The following is a 23,406-nucleotide window of genomic DNA, read 5'->3' as shown; positions in this document are numbered from 1 at the left end:
AGAATTTTGTCTTAAAATTCTTATACATTTATGGTATGCCTTACTAGATGCCTTGAATTAAAAAAACATTGATAGTATGTATCAATTAAGTTTTTAATGGGGAAAAATTGAAGCTATCAATTCCAAAACAAAGGGTACTACCAGAGATTGCATAAATAAGACATCTAAAAAAACAAAATATAAACCCAATTATACTACAATTAAGAGGAACATAACAGAAATGGAGACATAGCACTGACTCTGATGATTCTCTTGTTCTTCCTCCACTCCACCGTAATTCTCCAAAGATAAATGAAATTTTGATTCTAAGGACAGTAAGAGCCAAGGAAAGCACAATGCCTGGCATCAGTAGATCCAAGTTCAAGTTCTGGCCACTTCATTTAGTAGTTGCATGGCCTTATGCATAATCTCTCTGTAATTATATTATTTTTGAGAGAGGTGTATCTCTTTCTACAGCAGAGTTTCTCAGCCTAACACTACTGATATTTTTGGACTGGATAACTCTTTGTTGTTGGGGGCTGTCTTGTGCACTGTAAGATGTTTAGCGCAGCATATCTGACCTCTACCCACTAGATGCCAGTAGTAATATCTTGCTACTCTCAGGTGAGGACAATCAAAAATATCTCCGAACATTGTGCAATGTGACATGAGGAGCTGAGAGCCACTGCTTTAAGGAAGAACAATAATTTCTAGTTCTATAGCTTTTTCAGCAATTTATCCCCCATTTTTTCCAGAACATCTAACAAATTACCAGGTTAAATGTTTATAGTCTGTCTGCATCATTTTCCTTTTCCTTCTCTGTTCTCTTGTAATTAGCTTTTAAACAGTCAAAAGCATATCAAAGAAAGAAAGAAAAGGAAAAGAGTAAATGTTAAACTGATTATACAATTTGTCCTGGGGTAATTAAAATTTGATAATATTGCTCTTTTAACTCTTAACAATATTTCAATGACTTTTCTATATTCTCTTTTAAGAAGAAAAGGGTACTTCAATTTCCCTTCTCCCACACATGGTGGCTTTATAGCTCAGGGATCCCAATTAACATTTAACACTTGCAAACACTGAAAAACACCTGAAACTGCTTCTTCACTCTGAAATTTTTTTTCCAACTCTGTTGAAGGTAGCAAGAATACTTCAAAAATAATCTAACTCAAATTAATGGTATTAACTTAAAAATGAGTATTATGCATGGAGACATATATTGCTCATAAGTAATTTGTATTTATACTATTCCACACACTCTCAAAACACTTTATAAATGTTAAATCTAATTATTAAATGCTCCCACCTTTCACAAGAAAGGAATAAATTTTAAGCACCTGAAAATAAAGTCTTCAAATAAGAGTATTTCTTTAAAATACACCCTATATTACTAAAGCACTTTAATACTAAATAAATCAAGTGTACTTTTCACTTAAATACAGATTGCATATGTATTAAAGGGATTAAATAATGCAACCAATAATATAAAATATGACAGGCGGTCAGTTATAAATCATTTCCCAGCAATTACATTTAATTTTGTATTCCCTTCAAGATCTAATGTAAAAATAACATAAGGAAGTAGTTTTAATTTCTAAAGCAATAGAATATGGGGAAATTTGTTCACTCTCAAATACTTCTTTAAATAATGTTATCTTAATATTCACTGTGTTCTTTCAAGAATTTGAAAATGAACATTTCTACGACAAACAACATTTTCCCACCTGTTAAAAAGAGTTGCTGAATCTGGATTTCTTAATTGTGATCCAACATTTTCAAGTGATTAGGCATATGCTGAGAGTAATGTTAACCTTTTAACTATATTTAGTGAAGAAAGAGTATAACTTGTGGTAATTTCATTTTTCATTTATTATTTATACCCTGCTAGCTTCCAGTAATGTTTTAAGATGATTCACCTGGTCTTTTACACTGGCGTTACGAGGCATCATCCAATGGTAGAAAAAGCACTGGCTTTGGAAACAGACACACTTAGGTTTGAAGCCTGTCTCTGGCATAGTACCCATGGAATTTTGGTCAAGTCACTTATCTTACTCTCTGAATAGCAGATTCTATACCTATTAGCTCTGATACTTGTATGTACCTGGCTTGTGGCTGCCATTCCATAAGTTACATTTCTTCCTCTTCAAAAATGGTTAGACTTTTAGAAAATTAAGCATATTATTTTTTATAATATTCTCTTCTAGATCAAAAAAGATAAGGCTTTGGTACTGTGCCTGATAGAAAAAACATCAATATCTCAAAATATCAACACAGATGCCATTCTGGATTCATTCTTTTTTTTGAACTACTTTATATGTACTCATACCACTAAACTTAGCTGAACACTACTTAATGGGTACATATGAAAATGACAGTAGAAATCAATATTTCAAGACAGATAAAATTTAAGTGGGATTGTGAAAATATTTTTATGTCCCTGAGTAAACCTTCAGTTTAGAGCAATGGGCTTCAAATACAGGGCTCTGTACTTAATTTTCCTTCTAAGATCTAGAGGAGATACTAGATTATACTACTCCTTAGAATGCCAATGCACTTCTTTGATCAAGCTTTGTCTGCAACTTATTAAAAATTTAATTACTCTTTGGAGCAGCTGGTCTCTGTTTAAATAAAAAAACAGACTGCGAGGTCCCACCTCCAGAGTTTCTGATTCAATAGGTCTTGGGTAGGTCCTTGGAATTTGCTTTTCTATCAAAGTCCCAGGTGATGCTGATGCTGCTAGCCAGGTTATTTTAGCAGGCTATGAGAACCACTGGTCCAAATATCTCTAAATCTATATTATTCCTAGTTTTCTGTAATCTGAATAATCTGTTATATTTTCTAGACACAATTCGTTCATTTATTCCTACAGCTATTTCTTGGCTAGGCTGTTTAAGGTTCTGGTGATTAAGTGGTGAACAAGATAAACAAGGTTCCTGCTCTCATGGAGCTTACACTCTATTAATTAGGGGGACAATAAATACATAAATAAACAGAAAAATACAGGATAGTAGTAAGTGCCATAAACAGAATTAAAACAAGGTAATGTGACTTGAGTGATTTCTTTAGATTTGGTGGTGGCTGGAGAAGACATTTCTAAGGAGTTAACATTTAAGCTGAGATCTGACTAACAAGAGCCACCTATGGAAAGACTGAGAGAACATTCTAGGTAGAGGGAACAACTTGTGTAAATGTCCTAAAGGAGAAACAAGTTTGGTGTGTCAAGAAATAGGTTAATTGGGATTGCAAATGAGGGTAGATAGATACTCAGGGGCCAAGTCAATCACATAGTATCATTTGGGATGGGGTAAATAGTTTGGAGAGTTTTCTGTAAGCGAAGACCTCCAATACACCATACTGAAAAATTCTGCCATTGGAGTACACATAATGAATACTGTAATTAATCTGATGGCATTGTATCTGTAAGAAAAGGTCTCACTGTCTCACTATATAATAATAGAATATACCACTAATTGGTCAAAGGATAGTAGGCATGGTCTAAAAAATTTAGGGCTAAAAACAAAAGTCAAAGGCTCAGAAGGCTCTGTTACCTATTAGCCACGTGATCAAGGACATGGTAAAATCTTCAGTTCTCTGGATCTCAATTTCCTCATCTATAAAAGGGAATAGAGTAAGTATCTCTAAAACTGTTCTGAAGATTAAACAAGATAATGAATATATAATACCCAGTAATTACCCATTATTTTGTGGGTACTTAATAAAATGTTATTTCAGATCAGTCTCTTCTGCTCTTCCAGATAAATTCATCAGCTCAAAGCAATGAAAGAAGAATTGAAACATGCTAAGTTTTCAAGAAAACTCTTTCTTTTGTATCTGAATTTCCATAGCTTCAACTTCCTAATAATCCCATATCATTTAGTGTCTGTATCTGAATGTTTAAATGTTACAAAATAATAAACCTAAGAATAGCATGCATTTTAAATCAACGTACAAAAACCTATACACCAAATAAATGTTGCTCTATTCAAAGTACAGGATTACAGGGACTTCCCTCACGGTCCAATGGTTAAAACTCCATGCTCCCACTGCATGGGTTTGATCCCTAGATCCCCAGTCGGGGAACTAAGATCCCACATGCCACAGGGTGTGGCCAAAAAACCCCAAAAGACAAAAAACAAAGTACAGGATTACAGGGCTACATTGTTCCGAATAGCTTTGAACCTTCTCTTCTAGAACTACTATACAAATCTATTTAAAAGCCCAACAGAATTCTACTGATTTTAAACTTTCACTTGTTTGTGACCAAGAAACAAAGCACAAAAACAAAACTTTGCTTATTAGACATTACTCAGAAAGACAGTTGCTTGTTAATTCAAACTTAGCCCTCAAAAAATGACTGATAATACAGATAACATTCAAAATGATGTCACACTGTTTAGACAACCTAAGGAGTTCCAAAAGTATTTAAGCAAAGCAACAGCACTGAAATAAGTACATAGCCTCTCATACGATTACTTTCTAAGAAAAGATACTTGTTTGCATGGAAAGTTTCTAGGAAATTCGTTTAAAAGCAGTGTACTAATATGTACATTATGTGTATACGTACAGGACAGAGTGAAACTGGGAAATCATTTACAGGAAAAGGTACTAATGGGTGTATTCCTTAGGAAACTGACTTGTCATATAAACTAATAATCTGCAAGAAAATAAAAGGTCATGATGGACAAGAAGCCATGCTTCTAGCTTTCCTAACTTCTTGGTAGTAGTGCTCTAATATTCTTTCTTCCTGGTGTCAGTTACTTAATAGCTTACCTTAATAGCTTACCTATCATGTAGTTTTGAATAAAAACTTTTTTATGAAAGGAAAATTGAAAGACAGAGAAGAGTTAAGTGGATAGTTCCAAATTAAAGACAAAGGTAAAGTGGTACATAAGAAAGAAGGGAAAATAGTCGCATTACTTCCAAATAAACATGAGAATTACAGATGGTATAAATGGAAAAGGATTAGGCAGGGCAGTTCCTAGAGTCTAAAGATGAAAAGAATGATAGGGAAGTCAGAAGAAGCAAAAAGAACTCCATCTCCACCCTGCATCCTGTTGGTTAAAGGAGCCTTTAGCAATGGTCTGGGCCTGTTGGAATTGCTACTCTCACTGCATGATGGGATAAGTGAGACTCAGAAGTCACATGAAGGCTGCAGTAGTAGGGGTGTGTTTATGTTTGAGGACTGGCCAAGATGGAGTAAAGGAGATAGGTTCAATCTAAAAATATTTTATATAGAAACACTGCTAATATTATGCCTTAAATACACTATGGATTGATTAAAGGGACATAATACCACCAAGCATAAACACCAGGTAAAACAGCATTTCTATGATAAACAGATTCTGAGTGACAAAACTGATATACAAATTACAGACTGCCTGTATTACTCTCTTCAGGATGATGAGGCCTGTCATAGTTAACAGTTACTAAGTATGTGACCCCAGGGTCACATGACTAAAACTACTAACAGACACAATACCTCTCACTCAAAACCACTGGGGCTAGCAGAATTTCAGCACTGATATATATGTATTTTTTTTTTAATTTTAGAAAGGTAATATAGTGCATATAGTATATATGACGTGACATCCCCAGAGGTGACTGGGGCAGCACCTGAGAATCAAACACATAAATATTTCTGCAGTAAAATATAGCAGTATTCACATATGGGAAACATAAAGCCTACAAATAGCCTCACATAAACTCAGTTCTGGATTTGCCACCAACTGAGTTAAGTTCAAGTCAGATTTTGCTGCCTTAACTAAATACACTTTTACTTAATTTTTTATTTAAAAAGTGTGAGTTCCCTCCCTCCCCCCTCTGAACTTTAGAGTTCAGAATTATAGATAAGGGACTATGGACACATATCAGTATCTGCAAATGTTACTCTCTCAACGTGATCCATGGTCACCTTTAAAAAAGAAAATTTGGGGGGCTTCCTTACTAGCTAAAGACTATGTGACAATAGTCAAAAAGCTTTTAAAAGCCCTGGATATCAGAAATTGTTCTAGTGCCCAAGGAATCTTGCAAAGGTTTCAAAAGGCTGAGGTAATAACAACAGTTTCTCTTGGACTGGATGTTAGAAAATGCCATTATTCAAAATATGAGATTTAGATTAGCTTCTCTGCCACAATCAACAATAATTACTATAATAATTATAACAGTGATGTGGGAAACCTTGCTTTACACTGGCTGCCAAGAAAACCAGCCATTCCTTGTTTCCTCACACTCAAGCAGAAATGCCCTGAACCTGGACAGTGTTTCTTAACCCTGCCCTTGTTTCAGTGGTCAGGACCTGCTGCTACTCAGACCAAATACATTTTTGTGACACAGAGGATCCATCCCTGCGTCAATCTGCCTAGTGTTTTCTTCTCCCTCCTTCCTACTGATCCCTTTTCTGCCAGCTTCTTAGTAGCTGGATCCTACTCACTTCTGCTTTCAGGGGCTTCTCTGACTTAAAATTAGACTCCACCTTCTATTATTTGAGAATTTATATTCTCTCCAGGGTAGCTAATTTTCTGCTTGAAGCTCTGTGTTTGCAGAGACCTTCATTATCTGTCACCTCTTATCAGCCTAAATCAGCTTTGGTCCCAGGCTTCTCTTGGCCTGCCACATCCTGTGCCATTGGTAGGAAAAGAAATGCTGTTACTCTTCTGAAAGTATTGGTTTACAGTTATAAAATATGTACTCCTTCTATGTTTTCTCTTCTTCACAGATCTCCCCATCAACTTCCATAATCAAATACAATGGAAGCCATTAGCCAAATATTTCGAAAAAAGACAAAAACGTCATATTAGAAAAAAAAGAACAAATTTAAAGACAATCAAAAATGTTTAATACAACTCTTTAAAAACCCACTGTCATTAACAGTGTCAATTCTCAACCAAATAAATAAGGAAAAATGATGGCAACAAGAAAATGCTATTAGTTGGAGATGGAGGACAGGGGAGTGGATTGTTTGAGAATGAGAGAAAAAGGCCTCAGGGGGGAAAAAAAAATCAGCCACCATTAAATGGCAAAAATAGTCTATAAATAGTAACAAGATAACCTGTATTTACATAATGGCTTTCTTCCAAAGAATTCATGGTGTGTATTTTTTTAAAGTGAAGACAATTTTTTCTTAAAGAAGATGAGCCAATATAGGGTAAGCTTGAATCACTCTTAAAAGTATATATTTGCACAGTGAAGGTTAATCGCTTGGTTCTAAAAAACAAAACAAAAAACACAGACTATTAAAGACATTGTTTTTTAATCTGCGACAAAGACTTTAACAGGCCCAAGTTTCCACTGAAAGATCAATGTAACATGATGAAAAATTTATACATACTGAAATAATGACTTGGAAATCAACAAACATTATACTGAAATATTTAAATATTTTAAAAAGTTATATTTTAAGAGGTAGAAAATAAGGGAAAATATTAACTAAGATCTGTCAAAATTGTTTTATTTATTCAATGGCTATTGTAATACAGTATCTTTTGTTTTATATGTCCTTGTTTTGGGAATATTTTAAATTCTAGTTGGGTGAATTTTATAATCCCAAAATAAAGATGAAGCTTCAGTTAGGCATGTCACAGGGAGTTGGTGGCATCTTACATGAGAAGAGAAGCATGGAAAAGGTTAGTTAGTTAAGTGATTTGCCCAATATTAATGGCAAAACGAGGCAGAGATCTTGTTATTTGACTTCAAGTCCAATGCTTTTAAGTACTACATAAATCTGTATTCTATAAAATGAAACTAAGTATTAAATTGCAAACAGGCAAAAAAAGACTTCATATAGTATTTCTAAGCCAGGTTTTCAATTTTTTTGTGCAATCTTTATCTAGCAGAAAAAAGTTTCCTGATAGCGAAAATGTGAAGGATTAAAAAATATTTTTTATAAATGATATAAACAATGGATAAAAAGAGAAATATTTCAATAAGGGTATGGTAGAATACAGGGCCTTGATTGGGACGCTCTATATCTAATTTTTGGGTGAAATATGTTAAGTGAATATTATAAAGTGAAAAATATACAAAATATACTTGGGGGGAAGCATGTATGATATCTTTTCATCTTCTCATTTAAAACATTTTTAACAAAGTATGTTTAGTGACTCTCAATCAAGCAGAGGTTGATTTAAAATCATAAATAATATTAATATGCAATCAATCCTTTTACAAAAATATTTTCCACTTGAGAGTATTTCCCAATGTTTCAAAAGTCATATTCTCTTTCATAATCAAAATCAACCAACCAAAAAGTGGCTTTGTGAATATGGTTATATCTTGATTTTTGAAACAAAATTCCTTAACATATTACAGAGCAGATATACTGGATGGTTAGTAAGAGCAAAGGGGCAACACAAATTTTATACATTTGACTTTTAATTTCACTTGTGGTGGAAATCAGCAAATATGAGCAATAACAGAGTTCAGATTCTGGGACTGAACAGACTTGGATTTGAACCTCCACTCTCTCACACAGTGCCTGAATAACTATGGCCATTGACTTCTTTGTGCCCATTTCTTCATAAATTTCTTGTGAGAATCATAGGAAATCATGCCTAAATGGCCAAGAAGAACATTGGTTACAATTATTAACAAGATTTTTATAGGGGATAACCTACTCATTTTGTTGGAAACATGCCAAATGGTCTTGAAATTATGCCGAGGCTACCAGCAAAAAGGTAAGATTATCTTATTCCTTTTTGGGTTGCAAATGCACAAGACAGTTATGTAATAAAAACCTACTTCTCCTGAAATCACATGCAGATTAAGGAATGCAAGTATAACAATTGTATAAGTATGAGGTTAATGTTTAATCCTTCAACTGGACAGAAAACTCCGTAAGGTTTCGGACCATGTTTGTTTCTTTTACCACTTACACTAATACCTAGCACAGCTCTGGTGCATGGAAGTGGACTCAGTAAATATCTGTTGAATGAATAAGTGAATGAATGAGCTAATGTCAATCAGAGAAGATACAGAAAGGCCAAAAAATGAATAATGGGAAATATGACCATCTGAGATGAAGAACAATCAACAATGAGATGCTGGTGGTCCTGGGAAAATGGCAAAGACCTGAGGAGTTTAGAGAACCTATGAGAGTCTAAAGGAATAAAGAGACTTGAAGGAAGCTTGACAGGGAGATGGATATGTGCTCTAGGAAAGGGAAGATACCACAGAAAACACTGAATGAGTGACAAGAATCAGAAAATTCAGGTTTCATAATGAGAGATCCTGTCATATAAACATTCCAGTGGTTCTGGAGAGAGCAGTTTCAGCCTAAAACTATAGAGGTGTAGGACTAGAGAAAGGAAATTATACTTTCACAAAGTCTAAAGAATCCATGAAAAATGCCTCTGGTCTTGCACAAGAAGGGCAAAATATTCCCTTAAAGAGGAAAGATGCATGGGAGGACACAGCAACCAAAAAGAATGAGGCTACAGAACAAAAGAAAGCAGAAAGATTCAGAAAAGTCTAAAAATTATTTACATAGTATCACACTAATGAATAAAAGGAAATGAGTATACTGGCCATGAGGAAGATTAAATGATTTACCTCCTAAATTAATGTAATCACCTTCAAAATGAGCAGTTACTGATATTTTGTATGGTTTGTGTGCTAAGATACCTGAAATTCCCCCACAAAAGCATGAGTGACAGTGCAGTAGGCACTAGGTGGAAGAAACAGAAGGATTAAAGCTATGATTCTGGGGTCGACCCACAGTTGGGTGCATCAGATCATCTGAGCATGCCCGGAACCACCTGGGAAGCCTTCTGAGTGAGTGCCGCCTTGGGTTGTGCTGCAATACAGGGTCCATTTACAGAAAGCAGATTAGGATTTATGGGATGTGCCTATCAGCTCTCTGCCCTGCGAACTGTACAGCAGTCCCTTGGTATGTGCATGGGAGTGGTTCCAGGACCCGATGTGGATCTGCAGATGCTTAAGTTCCATAGTCGGCCCTTCCACAAATGTGGAACTCGCCGATACCGAGGGCCAACTATACTCTCATTCCTCCTCAGAGCAAGATGTTTTGCTACGAGTAATGGGGATGTAACTGCTTATTAAGGTTGATTTCGCTTGGCTCCATGTTGATACATTCTCTATAGTTCAAGGTATCTTTAATCCTTGTGACAAATTTCATATTCCTCTGGTTTTACAGCTTAAACCAGGGGAGATAGTAAGGGAACAGAGAACATAAGTAATTTACACTGGAACATAATTAATTAGGAGTTAACTGCATATCTCATGTGTTATTTATTTGCTCATTCAACATATACTTATTTTGCTACTACTATATCCCAGAACGATTATAAATGCTAGGGCTATAACAATTTAAAAAGACGAGAACCCTATCCTCGCAGAGTTTTTTTTTTTGTTTTTTTTTTGTTTTTTTAAATTATTTATTTATTTATGGCTGTGTTGGGTCTTCGTTTCTGTGCGAGGGCTTTCTCTAGTTGCGGCAAGTGGGGGCCACTCTTCATCGCGGTGCGCGGGCCTCTCACTATCGCGGCCTCTCTTGTTGTGGAGCACAGGCTCCAGACGCGCAGGCTCAGTAGTTGTGGCTCACGGGCCTAGTCGCTCCGCGGCATGTGGGATCTTCCCAGACCAGGGCTCGAACCCGTGTCCCCTGCATTAGCAGGCGGATTCTCAACCACTGTGCCACCAGGGAAGCCCCTCGCAGAGTTTTTATTCAGGTGTTTGGGGGAATGCAAAGGTTTGGAGACAACAAACAAGTTAACATTTATTTAACCGCTTTTACATTGCCTAGAACTCTGACTTTATGAGCCATGAGCTGCTTCTTATACTGATATATATACTCTAAAGGAAGTATGGTCTTTTGGGTACTTGAATTATCCTTACATTTAATATAAGTGCCCTTGAAACATTTGCCATAATTAGAAGCAGCAAATGCTTTTCTATATTTAATCCTAGCTTCCTTTATTGCATTTTGTAAAAATATATTTATTCTTCTCATCATAAAAGTAACAACCATATTACAGAAATATTGGAATCTAGAAGAAAGGGAAAAAAGGGCCCTAATTTTAGCACCTTAATACAAATCATTCAGGATTTCATTACATTTCCTTCTAACATTTTTAATGTTTAAATAGTTGTATGTTTACATAGTAGTAATTATACTTTTGAATACTTTTGTTTTCTTTTAAGCATTTTCTCCTTACTTCATAATTCTTGTTTACTTTAAAATTTAGTAGATCCAAAAAAGAAATGATACAAATGAACGTATTTACAAAACAGAAACGGACTCACAGACTTAGAGAATGAACTTATGGTTACCAGGGGGGAAGGGTGAAGGGAAGGGATAGTCAGGGAGTTTGGGATTGACATGTACACACTGCTATATTTAAAAAGGATAACCAACAAGGACCTACTGTATAGCACAGGGAGCTCTGCCCAATGTTGTGTGGCAGCCTGGATGGGAGGGGAGTCTGGGGGAAAATGAATACATGTACACGTACGGTTGAGTAGCTTTGCTGTGCACCTGAAACTATCACACAACATTGTTAATCGGCTATACTCCAATATAAAATAAAATGTTAAAAAAAAATTTTAGTAGATCCACAAATTAGCGAAAAAGCCACATATGTATTTACCTTTCTCCCAGACCATCTAAAAACTTTAAGAATGAATGTAAAAAGTCTATTTTAAGCCTAACTAGTCTTTAAATTGGGGCTTAATGCTAAAGGTTTTAGGCCTAAACAATGCTAGGTCAAAATGTGATGTTAGATATATTTTTTAAAGTATTATTATATATAGTAAGTGTTGTATTTACATTAGCACACATTTCTACTTTAGATATGCTGTTGGATAAAACGGGAAAATCAATGAGATCATTTTTTTCAATAATAAACATTTATTTAGCAACTAGTAAAATACTAGGTTCCAAACATATAACTCGAAAGTTCAGAAAACTAAAGAATCACACTTTTAAAATAAAAGAATATTTATACAAATTAAACTACTGCTTCTCTCATGACTCTACATTCCTGGATCATTTTCTGATGTTAGCTGAAACTTGCTAGCTGTAGAAGACATGTCTAAAACTAAATACAGAATACACTGAATTTCCATATATACTAATTTTATTGAAGGGTTATGATTTTAAGACATCTCTTGCATCACAAGATATAAACGCCTCAGCTGGATGACTACTCACTCATAAATTTAGTATATGAATACATGTCTCTTCTAACTGAGGGAAAGATTAATCAGTTGCCCCTAAATCCATACCTTCAGACTTCGCCTTCACTTTGATTCTAAACTTCCTTTACACAATAAGACTAAGGTTTTTGTTTGTCTGTTTTGTTTTGATTTTGTCTCAACAATCCCCAAAGATCCACTAGAGATAAAGTAGTATTTATTAACACGCAAACATGCTTTATTAAATTAAAATTAAATTAGCTTCTGTGATCTGGACACTAATGAAAATATGCAAAGGCAAGTTTTAATAGGCAGGAGAGTGGTCACAGCTATAATTGAGATAGGGATGCCATGGATGGACAGGGACTGCCTCTCTGACTTGAGACTCAAAGGCACACAGAAAATGGTTTATTTTCTGTATTCACCCACTAACAAAAAATATTCTATGAAGCTTCACTTTCTCTAGTTTGCATTATCAAAACTGACTTTGCTTCTCTAACTACAATATCCTCAGGGGTAGTTACTCCTGCCAACACTACTGTCACCCTCTAAAACATTTGAAAGTCACTGACATAAGACTGATATAAAAGAGGATAACGCCGATATAAGTTAGGTCTAACCCAGTACTCAGGATATTGACAACACAAAGCCAATGGTTTTGACATCAGCAGATAGAGTCAAAGTATTCACAATTCTGCTGAAATTCCAGGTCAGCATTTTATGAATTAGAACTGGCCTGGGTGGCAATGAATAACTTCAGATACTTGATCATTTCAATTTTGTTTTAAAAACTTTAATGAGGTTGACCTGGAAATATATTTCAGTGGATTTCTCAAAATGAAGACAGAAAAGCTATACATCGAGAATAGATGAGAGAGATGGGTCAACAATATTAAACACTTTTCTTTAAACGTGTCTTAGAAGGTTAGGTATTGGGTCATTAGTTCCAGTCTGTGTAGCATTTATCTCCATGAATAAAATATTTTGATGATAAAATATTTTGATAGTTAATAAAATATTGACAATTACACACCTTTTTTTGTGATATTAAATTTTCCAACATAATGACAGGATTATTGGCTGATTCCAAATTATAGCTATGATAACTCGTTATGTGAAATTATGTTTGCAATTAGCATTAACCAAAGGAAGTTCATGATTACCAGCAAAAAGACTAATAGAAATTAGAGATCTGAAAGGGTCAAAGGATGTGTGCTAAAAGAAGTATGGGTAGGACTTCCCTTGTGGTGCAGTGGTTAAGAATCCGCCTGCCAATGCAGGGGACATGGGTTCAATCCCTGGTCCGGGAAGATCCCACGTGCCGCGGAGCAACTTAGGCCGTGTGCCACAACTACTGAGCCTGTGCTCTAGAGCCCGTGAGCCACAACTATTGAGCCCGTGTGCCACAACTACTGAAGCCCACGTGCCTAGAGCCTGTGCTCCACAATAAGAGAAGCCACCGCAATGAGAAGCCCGTGCACTGCAATAAAGAGTAGCCCCAACTTGCGGCAACTAGAGAAAGCCAGCACGCAGCAACGAAGACCCAACACAGCCAAAAATAAATAAATAATAAATTTATTTTAAAAAAAGTATGGGTAATATACACTTACACTGGACTATTTTAGCTACCGTAGAAAGGGCAGTCAGTCACATGACCTTCTTACGTAATGGTACATTTGCAGTGGCTAAATTGTAGGGTAGTTCACTTAATGCAAATTAACAATAAAATGACTACATAAGGAAAAGGTGATTTTAAATGATAATCTCAGAATTACATATAGCAGCAGTCAATAGCCATGGGAAGTGGATCACATATAATCCATAGTAAATACTGGCACATTTGGCATATTTACAGCAATCTGCTGGTCCTCAAAACAAATAGAAGGCTAGTAAAATACTATGCCAACAAGCACCCACTAAGTACACAGGCCATTTAGTATACAAGCTCAGAATCTGATTCGAGTTACTGGAATCATAGACCTGAGCCTCGTCTGTCATCCAGTCATAGTCATAAAACTAGAAAGATCCTTAGGAAGCACTTGGAAAGGTATGCTTCCTATTGTTAAGAAAACAAACTCTAGTGCTTGTAAAATAGTGGAGAGGAACGTTTAAGGGCTCAAGCTCTGAAGCTCCAGATCTGAAACAGGATTTTCCACAGATCTATAAAAATCTGGCTCCTATAAACTGAACAGGATAGAAGCTAACCTTGGCCAAGACTAGAATTCTACAAACTGTTGTTAAACAGGTGTTTTTGGCATGGACAATCTACATTCCACATATTAGAATACCTTAAGTAGATCCTAAGACTGGTGTGGAATCTGTCAGAGTTCTAAAATCTTAAGTGCAAAAAAAATAAAATAAAATTGGGGATATAAGTGAATTGAGCTCTGATGGTCAATATAAGACTGTATAAAATGTAAGCTCAAGGCATCTTTTCTCTCCTCGTGCTATAAAAGTTGTATATTTTGGAGGCTTTTCCTCCAAAATTGCTGTAGAATAAACCATATTTGCTTCATACAATTCCTCTCAACCTGAATCAGAATACTCTCTTCCTTTATTTTGAACTTGAAGTACCAGGAGTGATTTTCACTTGTCCTTCTATATCAAGTGCTGCCTCATTCATAGTAAGGACTTCATATATAGTCTTTGAACCCCATATACTTTGAACCACAGCCTCTTGTTCAGTTTAAGAAATATCTACAATTATAATCCTTAATTGAGAAGCCCAATCCATAGAATGGAAAATAAGATATCTACTTTTATGTGTACTTCCATCCACTGCCTTTGATTTCTAAAGTCCATAAAATTTAGATGTTACTTCTCTGAAGAAGCAGATAACCTCATGGCTGCTTTACTTCCTGTTCCCAAAGAAATCATTACTTAATATCTACATATACCCACTGTAGGGGTCTGACCATCTTGTGGCTATGCAACTATGCATCAAATCTAATACAGATCCCATGTCTCCAATGCCCAGTAACAAGACAACTCAAGATGCCAATAAAGTCACCATTCCAACAACACAGAAAAATATATTTCCATCGAAATACAGTAACAGGTCAAACAAAAGGCACACTGTTGAGATATCCTGAGCTTACAAGATAACTGTGTGCCTTTTATCTGACAATGGGCTAGATAGCAGTTAGTTTAAGGAGCTTCAAATTTAAATACAGATGTTACAGAACAGAGGTCAGCAAACTTTTTTACTGTAAAGGGTCATATAGTAAATATTTTAGGCTGTGTGGGCCACTTACAGTTTCTGTTGCATATTCCTTTTTGCTCATTTGCTTTTTCAACTGTTTAAAGATGTTAAGACATTTTTAGCTCAAGAGCCATATAAAAACAGGCTGCAGGCCAAATTTGGCCTGTGGGTGACACTTTGCTGATCCCTAATATAGAATAACCTGCTTCTTGTCTCTACTAGACTCTAAGAACCTAGAGAGGAGGGATGAAAAGTGTTCAACCACTTTAATATTTCCACTGTTCAGTACAGTGACTTGCACATAGCAGCCACTCAATAAATATTCGATTAATGAATAAACAAGTGAATGAATGAATAGATCTGTCAACAGTCCAGTAACAGAATTATTACTTACAATATTATTTGTACTGCCTACCAATAGCTAGTTCTTTACTGTGAGGCAGGTAGATGACTAACTTCACAACCTCCTTGTGATTGGATGTGTTACTTCTGGTCTGGATCATTTAATGGCAGACGTGAGACCTTCCAGGGCTCTTTTCTCCCCCCTTTCTTTCCAGTTTGATGATCAGCAATGATTGAAATGGAGGCTGCTCCACAAGGTCCCTAAGTGATTATTATGAACAGAGATACCTCTGATCATGACGGTCATGCAAGGAGAACAAGAAACAAACCTTTGTTGTTTTAAATCACTGAGGTTTTGTGGTTGTTTCTCACTACTTCATAATATTGTCTATCCTGACTGATACAGTACCAATCATACTCATCTTCAGACCACATACAACCTATTTTAAAATTCACACCTGGCTGTAGTACAAAGCAGAAAGACAAAAGCATCTTTATCACTCTGCTAAAAAATCAAGTGCTCTGAGTTTAAATCGTTTCTAAGGGTGATCTAGGGCAAATCACTAATCATTTCAATTTTATGACCTGTTTTCCTAACCAGGATAGGATAATCAGAATACTTACTTTTTTTTTTTTTTTAATTGGGGTATAGTTGTTTTAGGATACTTACTTTCTAAGATCACATTTGCAGGGCAAATTAAGAAAACAACTATACAGATGTTATTTACAATTGAATAAGTTGGCTAATTACTAAATTTCCTGTTTCCTTGAAAACTAGTTATTTTGATCATTAATACACTGATGCAGAAACAATAAAAAACTGGATAAGTACTTTCTCATATATTTCTTACAGTATAGATTGCTATTTGCTAAAACCCCTGTAAGAGAAATTGTATCTATAAAAGTATGTCTAATCAATAATATTAATCCTGAGGGGGAAAAGCTATAGATTCAGAAACACTTAAGAGATACATCAACCAATTGCAATGTATGAATCCTCTTTAGATCCTGATTCAAGTAAACTCTAAAAAAATCAAAAAAACAAACAAAAAACCCCCTCAAAAAACCAAACTTACAACTGGAAAAATCTGAAAACTGACACGTATGATGACAATTAAGGACTATTTCTAACTTTTTAACGTGTGATAGTAATAGTATGGTTTTTTAAAAATGAGTTCCTGCTTTTAGATATACATATAGAAATATTTATAGATGAAAAAAGTTCTAATAGCTAATGTTAAGACCTTTTCAGGACAATTATTTCCATTTCTCTTACCCTAGTCTAGAGCTTTAGTAAAGAAAGGTAATGGGGATAGAGATCAGACAAGGAAAAAAGGTACGCAGGCAGGGTTCTAGACTCCTATTCTGATTTCAAACAGAGTAAATCAGTTTTTACTTTTGCCTGTGACTACCAAAAAAACCCAAGAAACAAACCTGACTAAATCCAGTTTATCCCAATATGCCCTACAGCCCCATTATCATTAGCCACTCCCTGAGTCATCTACAGTCTTCCTTGGTTGCCTCATTCTACTCTTGTCTTCTTCCCTGAGCCATCTTTTCAATAATCCCTTCCGAGAATGCTTTTTCTACTGCACCTCTGCTACTATAATTACTAATTAACAATTGACAATCCCCTATGTCTCATTGTCTTCACAAAATGTTCCATCTAGAGACCTATCTGCCTTAATAGAAACCCAGAGGACACCTTTCTCTGGTAGCCCTTTCTAGAGGAGGAAGCCTTTACTCTCCCAGCACCCTTGTATTAACACTGGGGACTAACAGCCTCCACCAGAGGCTGGGGGAAGTAGGAGGTCAGCATTCCTCCAGCCACTCATTTCCAAATCATGACTGCCACTCCTCATGTAAAAAATTCTATTCCTTTGAGGTTTATTACTTTCCACTTATACGCACTACATTTTTTGTTTCCACCAAGGCAATGTTTTTAAATGAAAGAGCAAGGAAGGAAAAGGGATAAGAAAATCATTCACACAGTTTTAAATTGATTCATGAAAAACAATTACAACACTGAAATTTTAATATTAACTTCAGACCCACCAGTTTTATCAATGTGCCCTCCCCTTAAGTCCAAGAGTTTTATTTGTACATCAAGAGAAAGGGTTTAATGGGCAGTCTGACTTACCTACTACCACCTCCCCCAACACACACACAAAGCACAGTAAATCTAAAATTAAGTTAACAGTGACCTTTTTCTCTTCTAAACTGACTTCATCACTACAGTAGGGTCTTGACCTGATCTATCTTCTTGTCACACAGTAACAAAAAATCATCACAGTGAGAATCTCACACTTTTAAGGAGAGCAGGCTATTTAGATTAAATCAGGTACTAAGTAGAAGACTAAAATATTTCTTTGTGAGGATTCTTGGCCAGTTCTATGGGAGGGGTCTAAGGCCTTGGGTTTGCAAAGAAACCTAGATGGAGTAGTCACTGCATCTATCACTTCATCTCCTATGCCATTTTTGTTAAAAGGGTAAACTTTAGGGCTACCTATGTGTACTCCAGAACATTAACAAAATAAAACAGAAATTTATATTTCTCAATCAAATCACTGTAGTTTAGAAAACTTACAGAAAACATACATAAACATTTACCCCTGGTAAAGGAAATACTACTCCCAGTCAGATCCAACTTATCTAGCTTTCAGGAGATAGGAAAATTTAGAATGATAAAATTTTTGAGTTAATAAATACATCTGATACATTCATAATACAAGAGCCTGTCATGGAAAGTAATATTCTATTGTCAGGGGGTAATCAAGTGCCATTTTATTCAGTTTTTATACAACAACTAATTCAGGTGCCCCCTGAAGAACTAAAGTGATATGCTATGTGATGTGTTAAATCTAAAAGCATTCAACTTTTCACTCAGTCAAACCCTTGGTTGGTATATAGGTTATATCCCCAGAAAAAAAACAACAATAAGCCGAACTAAATCACAATGAAAGGAGCCAGTATTTTTCTTTATGCTGTATAACATAGATACTTCTAAAAGCATTTTTTAGAAACAGAGCAAACCATGTTGATAATTTCTAAAATAGAAATATTACCTATAAAGACAAAAGTCTGTATTTTGGCCCATAAAGTTTTTAGATGTTTGATCCCTAGTAAAACAGGAATCTGTTTTGCATCCAAAAATATATTATCCCAAGGGATGACACTGTGTGAGATGGTATAATTTAGTAAACTTATTTTTAACTAAATGATGACTCACTTTCACTATGCAGACTTCAGGTAACTACAATATATGTATAGAGTCCCATTACCTAAATGTGTTTCATATCTGACTTTCAGTAGATCTCAAGACGTTATATCTATTATAATAAATGGTAATATTATATTAGATAGTATGATCAGGGTAGAAACTATGTTCAAATTAGGCATACTGAATTCTCTAGATGCATATAATGATTAAAACAAGGTGAATAGATAGTATACTTAGCTATAATTTCCTCCAGAAGATAACATCTGATCATGTAAGACATTTTGTAAACGTATACTATCCAAAGAACTTAAAATTTTTTCTTCATATAATCTTTCCAATTTAGTATTTGATAGCACCATGAAAATTATTTAAAAACAAAACTTAATGATTACAAAACTCACAGTATGTTAACCATTTATTCCATTTTCAACTAAAAAGAGAGTTATCCAACATAACATCTACTAAGAAAAATTTGTAGGACAAAAACAACCAGTTTTGTTCTTTAAAAGTGTTTAAAACAGAATGCATTTTAAAGACAAAGGGCAACCTAGGAGGACTCAAGGACAGAAATGGGTAATGCTGAACTAGCACAGAGAAAACATCTAAGATCATCTTTAATGAACAGACAGTCCAACAGGTAGAAACAGATTGGGCATATATATTAGCTATAATACCATTAAAGCATTGAGAGACCTCAGTCTGAGTCCCAAGGTCTATCTATTATTTAATGATTGTGTAACTGTGGACAAGTCACTTCTCTCTACATGCCAATTTTCTCATCTCAAAGAAAGGGGATAAGAAAAGTACCTATTTCACTGGATTATTAGGAGGATTAAATGAGAATATAAAGTGACTTAGCACAATGTTTGCCTCAATAACTGTGGCCCTCTGCTAACTGTTCACATATTTATATGTACATATACATAAACCCACATTTTTATATATACACACACATAAAGAAAAATACATCATACATAAAATCTATGTATATTTACATATGTAAGACAGTTGGAGTATGTCAGAAAGAGGGAGAGAATATCATAATCTACTAGACTGATATTAGTGATTTTAACTTTAAATGAAAATAATTCTCAATATTTTAAACTATGTCTATCATTTTTAGACATAGTTTAAACATAATTTAAATTATTACTTTACTTGGAGTTATCATCAATTTATAGTCATATTAAAGTTTTACACTTACATTTTAAAAGACTGTTATATAAACAAAATAGCATTAAGTTTTTATAATGTTATTTCTGTATTTCCAATTTTCACAGCAGTGAAGTTGCCAGACTTTTCTATAATTCTAACAATCTAGAATGTGCTATGTAGTATCAGAGGAATGGCATAAAGTTTAACAATGCAAAAATGAAAAAAAATCTCCAAAATACACTTTTGGACAAGATGGTGAAATGTGAACTAGAGATATGCCCTCAAACTTTTATACCTGGTACTCTACTCATTTCTCCATTAAAGAACCTTGGTCCCACCATAATAAAACAGAATGGTCATTCTGTCTGAGGATTTTTTTCTTGGTTTGTTTTTCTAGAGGTTCTCTTAATGATTTACGTTTTAACAATTGTGGTGATACTTTTGAATAAAGCAGCTGGGATTACTTCTCTGTCCTACTAGTAGCAAACATACTACAAATATCAAATTACTGAAATGGATATTACATATATCATCACATAAAAGCACCAGTGACTTAATCTTACCCTAAAATAGAGTGCTATGTTGATATACAGAGAAGTCTTTACGGAAGCATCACATGCTTTTGTCCTTTGATCTTATTCAATATTAATTAATTAATGAAGATATTGAAAAAATAAGGATAAAATGGCTTAGCAATACTTTATATAAATAGGAACCACCTACTGTAGAGTTTCCCACAAGCTCCTTATTATCCAGCATTGTGACATAGCTGCTAAAACACAGTAACATAGTATAAGGTGACATTTATATAAATGTTAAATCCAGAAAAAAGCACTGGCTGTATAACCATTTACTGTGGGCTCTTAAGAAAGACTCCTGTCAATAAGTAGAAAACATAAATGCCAACAATAGTGGATTGATCAAATAAATTATGGTTCTTCCATTTAGTATAATTCTATCTTGAATTTTAAAATTATGTTGATAAATATGTATTGCCATGAAAATATATTTACAATGTATCAAATGAAAAAAGGTTGCGTAACAGTATGCACATTTTGATCCCATTAAAAAAATTACAATAGGATAGATATGTCTCTTTTTCTCTGTCTCTCACTTCCTTCCTCCCTCCCTCTACCTTTACATTGTATATTCACACAGAGTAACAAAAGGTATGTAATGAAAAACATGTATACTAACAGTGGGTATCTCTGAACAATGAAATTACACATTTGGAAACTTTACTCTCATTTATCCATACATTACAATTTTTCAAAAGAGAACATTACTCGTTTCTGTAATATTAAAAAAAATTAAATGAATGAATCCTGCATTAGCTAAAAATTTGGGTTTTAGTCTAAAGTGTTTTCTCAATTCTTAAGAACCTTTGTGATATTTTCCTTTACCTACTGGTAACAACACATCACTTAAAATTATAACCAGAGAATGAAATCCTTTCTTATAAATGACCTAGAAGGGCAAATTTTAAATAGAAGAATTGAGTAACTGTTAGTAAAATTAGATGAAGAATCTGTCAACATGGTACAGAGAGCAACGACATAGTGAAAGTGAAATGAGGTACCCACAAAGTGCTAACTGGTTACAATTATCACTCATCATCTCCTTATTTCTTAAGATGATCCCTAATTCATAAAAGCAACAAAAAAGGAAACTACCAATGCACCATCAGTGGGAATACTTGACGAATGAACAAATAAATACTGCAGTGTACAACCAAATCAGACTTTCTCCAACAGAAGTTACTTGTTGGAAGTATTCTACAACCCAGTGTGGAAAAAACTCCTGGATTCAGATACGATATCAAAGAGACAGCATTACTGTGAAATAACTAATCTAAGATCTGTTTCTGTTCTTCCAATACATTCTCTCCTTAGCATGATCTCAGAAACAAAGTGTACATTGCCAGATCCTCAAATCACACTAAAAAATCTTCTTAGATCCAATTGAATATGCAGATTCACAGGACAACCACAAGCTACAGCAGGCAACAGGCTACCTAGGATGTTACAGGACAAGTACTGATGTTTGCCAGCAGGGCAGTGTCAGCTGTTCCTCTTCTGCAGGAGTCCTTGTAGCAGTCCACGTAATGGCCTCCTAGATCATGGCTTCAGTACAAGATGAGACCCACATCAGACAGATGAGGAAGCTGTACTGATTTAGAGGCCTCATGCCCCGCCAGGTGTCAGTATCTCTTCTAACAACTCCATAGGCATAGCTTCCAGGATCCCTTCAAGGGACACATCCATTTACAAGAGTCACCACATTCAGGGAAACCCAAAGATATGGCTTCCTGCCAGGTATTTGTAGTGCTATCAGTACAGATGAAGTTTATCAATTTTTACCATAAGCAATGTTGCCTAGTGACACAGCTGATATATTACCCTTATCAGGTTACCAAGGAAACAGAGCGAGCAGTTAACAGAAGGTCAAACTCTCATGTTGAAGGGGAAAAGGTTTTCTTGAACCTTTACCCACACAGGGCAAGATGCTTTCTATAGCACCGGTGTAAGATGAGCGTAAGAATGACCACTCAGTTACCATGAGATTTTAAAAGTCAGCTTTGGAGGATAGGGGGAGGGATGGAAGTAGGGGGTAGTGTAAGACAGGGGAAAGGAATTGAATGAAATTATTTTGTGACCCTGAACAGCATCCTACTTCCATTTGTTTTAATTCCAGTTAACAGCTGAATAAAAATAGAATCTAAATTCAATGTTTTTGTTTTTTAAGTAACATTGAGAGTGAGATCCTAAACAATATTTACTTATGTAACGAGTCATCTGGAATGAATCTATAGGATACAGATTAATTTACTGAGTCTTGGAGGTATCAGAACTTAAGAAAAATTTATTTCTGTCTTGGCAAATGAGATAAGGCGTTTACTGAATTCTTGAAGATTTTATCTTGCTCCACGTCTAATGATAATTTGTAAAGAAAACAAAATATAACAAAAATGCCTAACAATTACTGAGTGGCTCTTAATTGGGGTTCAAAATACTTTTTTTGATGTAGATACATTTAAAGCTCATAGACGTTTCAGCATCTAACATAGAGTCTGGTTCAGAGTGAATGTTCAATAAATGTACTGAATTAATGAATATTCAGAGTGTATGTACCCTTTGTATTCTACTTTGCACAGTTATTGTGAATAGAGTCAGAATGTCTAACAACATGAACTTGTGTTTCTTAGTTTAACCAGAATAGATACAACTAGTCTTAAATCTATATTCAGGTCCACAAATACTTATTGAGCTCCTTGATGTGCCGTGATCTATGCTGGGTGCTGGGAACGCCATCTTTGCTCTCTAGGCGTTCCCAGAAAATTCTAACATGCCAAGAG

At 35.0% G+C, this 23,406-nt stretch overlaps 1 protein-coding gene across 9 annotated transcripts in view; it reads right to left on the bottom strand.

Moving 5' to 3' along the window:
• MBD5 (methyl-CpG binding domain protein 5) overlaps positions 1 to 23,406 on the bottom strand; it is a 405,271-nt gene that overhangs the window by 343,267 nt on the left and 38,598 nt on the right. Inside the window, exon 2 of one of the 9 annotated variants that reach the window (XM_057551283.1) lies at positions 3,531 to 3,593. The exons of the other annotated variants lie outside the window; for them this stretch is intronic. The gene's annotated coding sequence lies outside the window, so the exon portion shown is untranslated. The remainder of the gene's footprint in view (positions 1 to 3,530; positions 3,594 to 23,406) is intronic. 9 annotated transcript variants of the gene reach the window in all.

The sequence above is a fragment of the Balaenoptera acutorostrata genome, chromosome 8 (assembly GCF_949987535.1).
Source record: "Balaenoptera acutorostrata chromosome 8, mBalAcu1.1, whole genome shotgun sequence".
NCBI lineage: Eukaryota > Metazoa > Chordata > Mammalia > Artiodactyla > Balaenopteridae > Balaenoptera > Balaenoptera acutorostrata.
The sequence above is the reverse complement of the archived record's forward strand: the minus strand, read 5'-3'. Positions and strand labels throughout refer to the sequence as shown.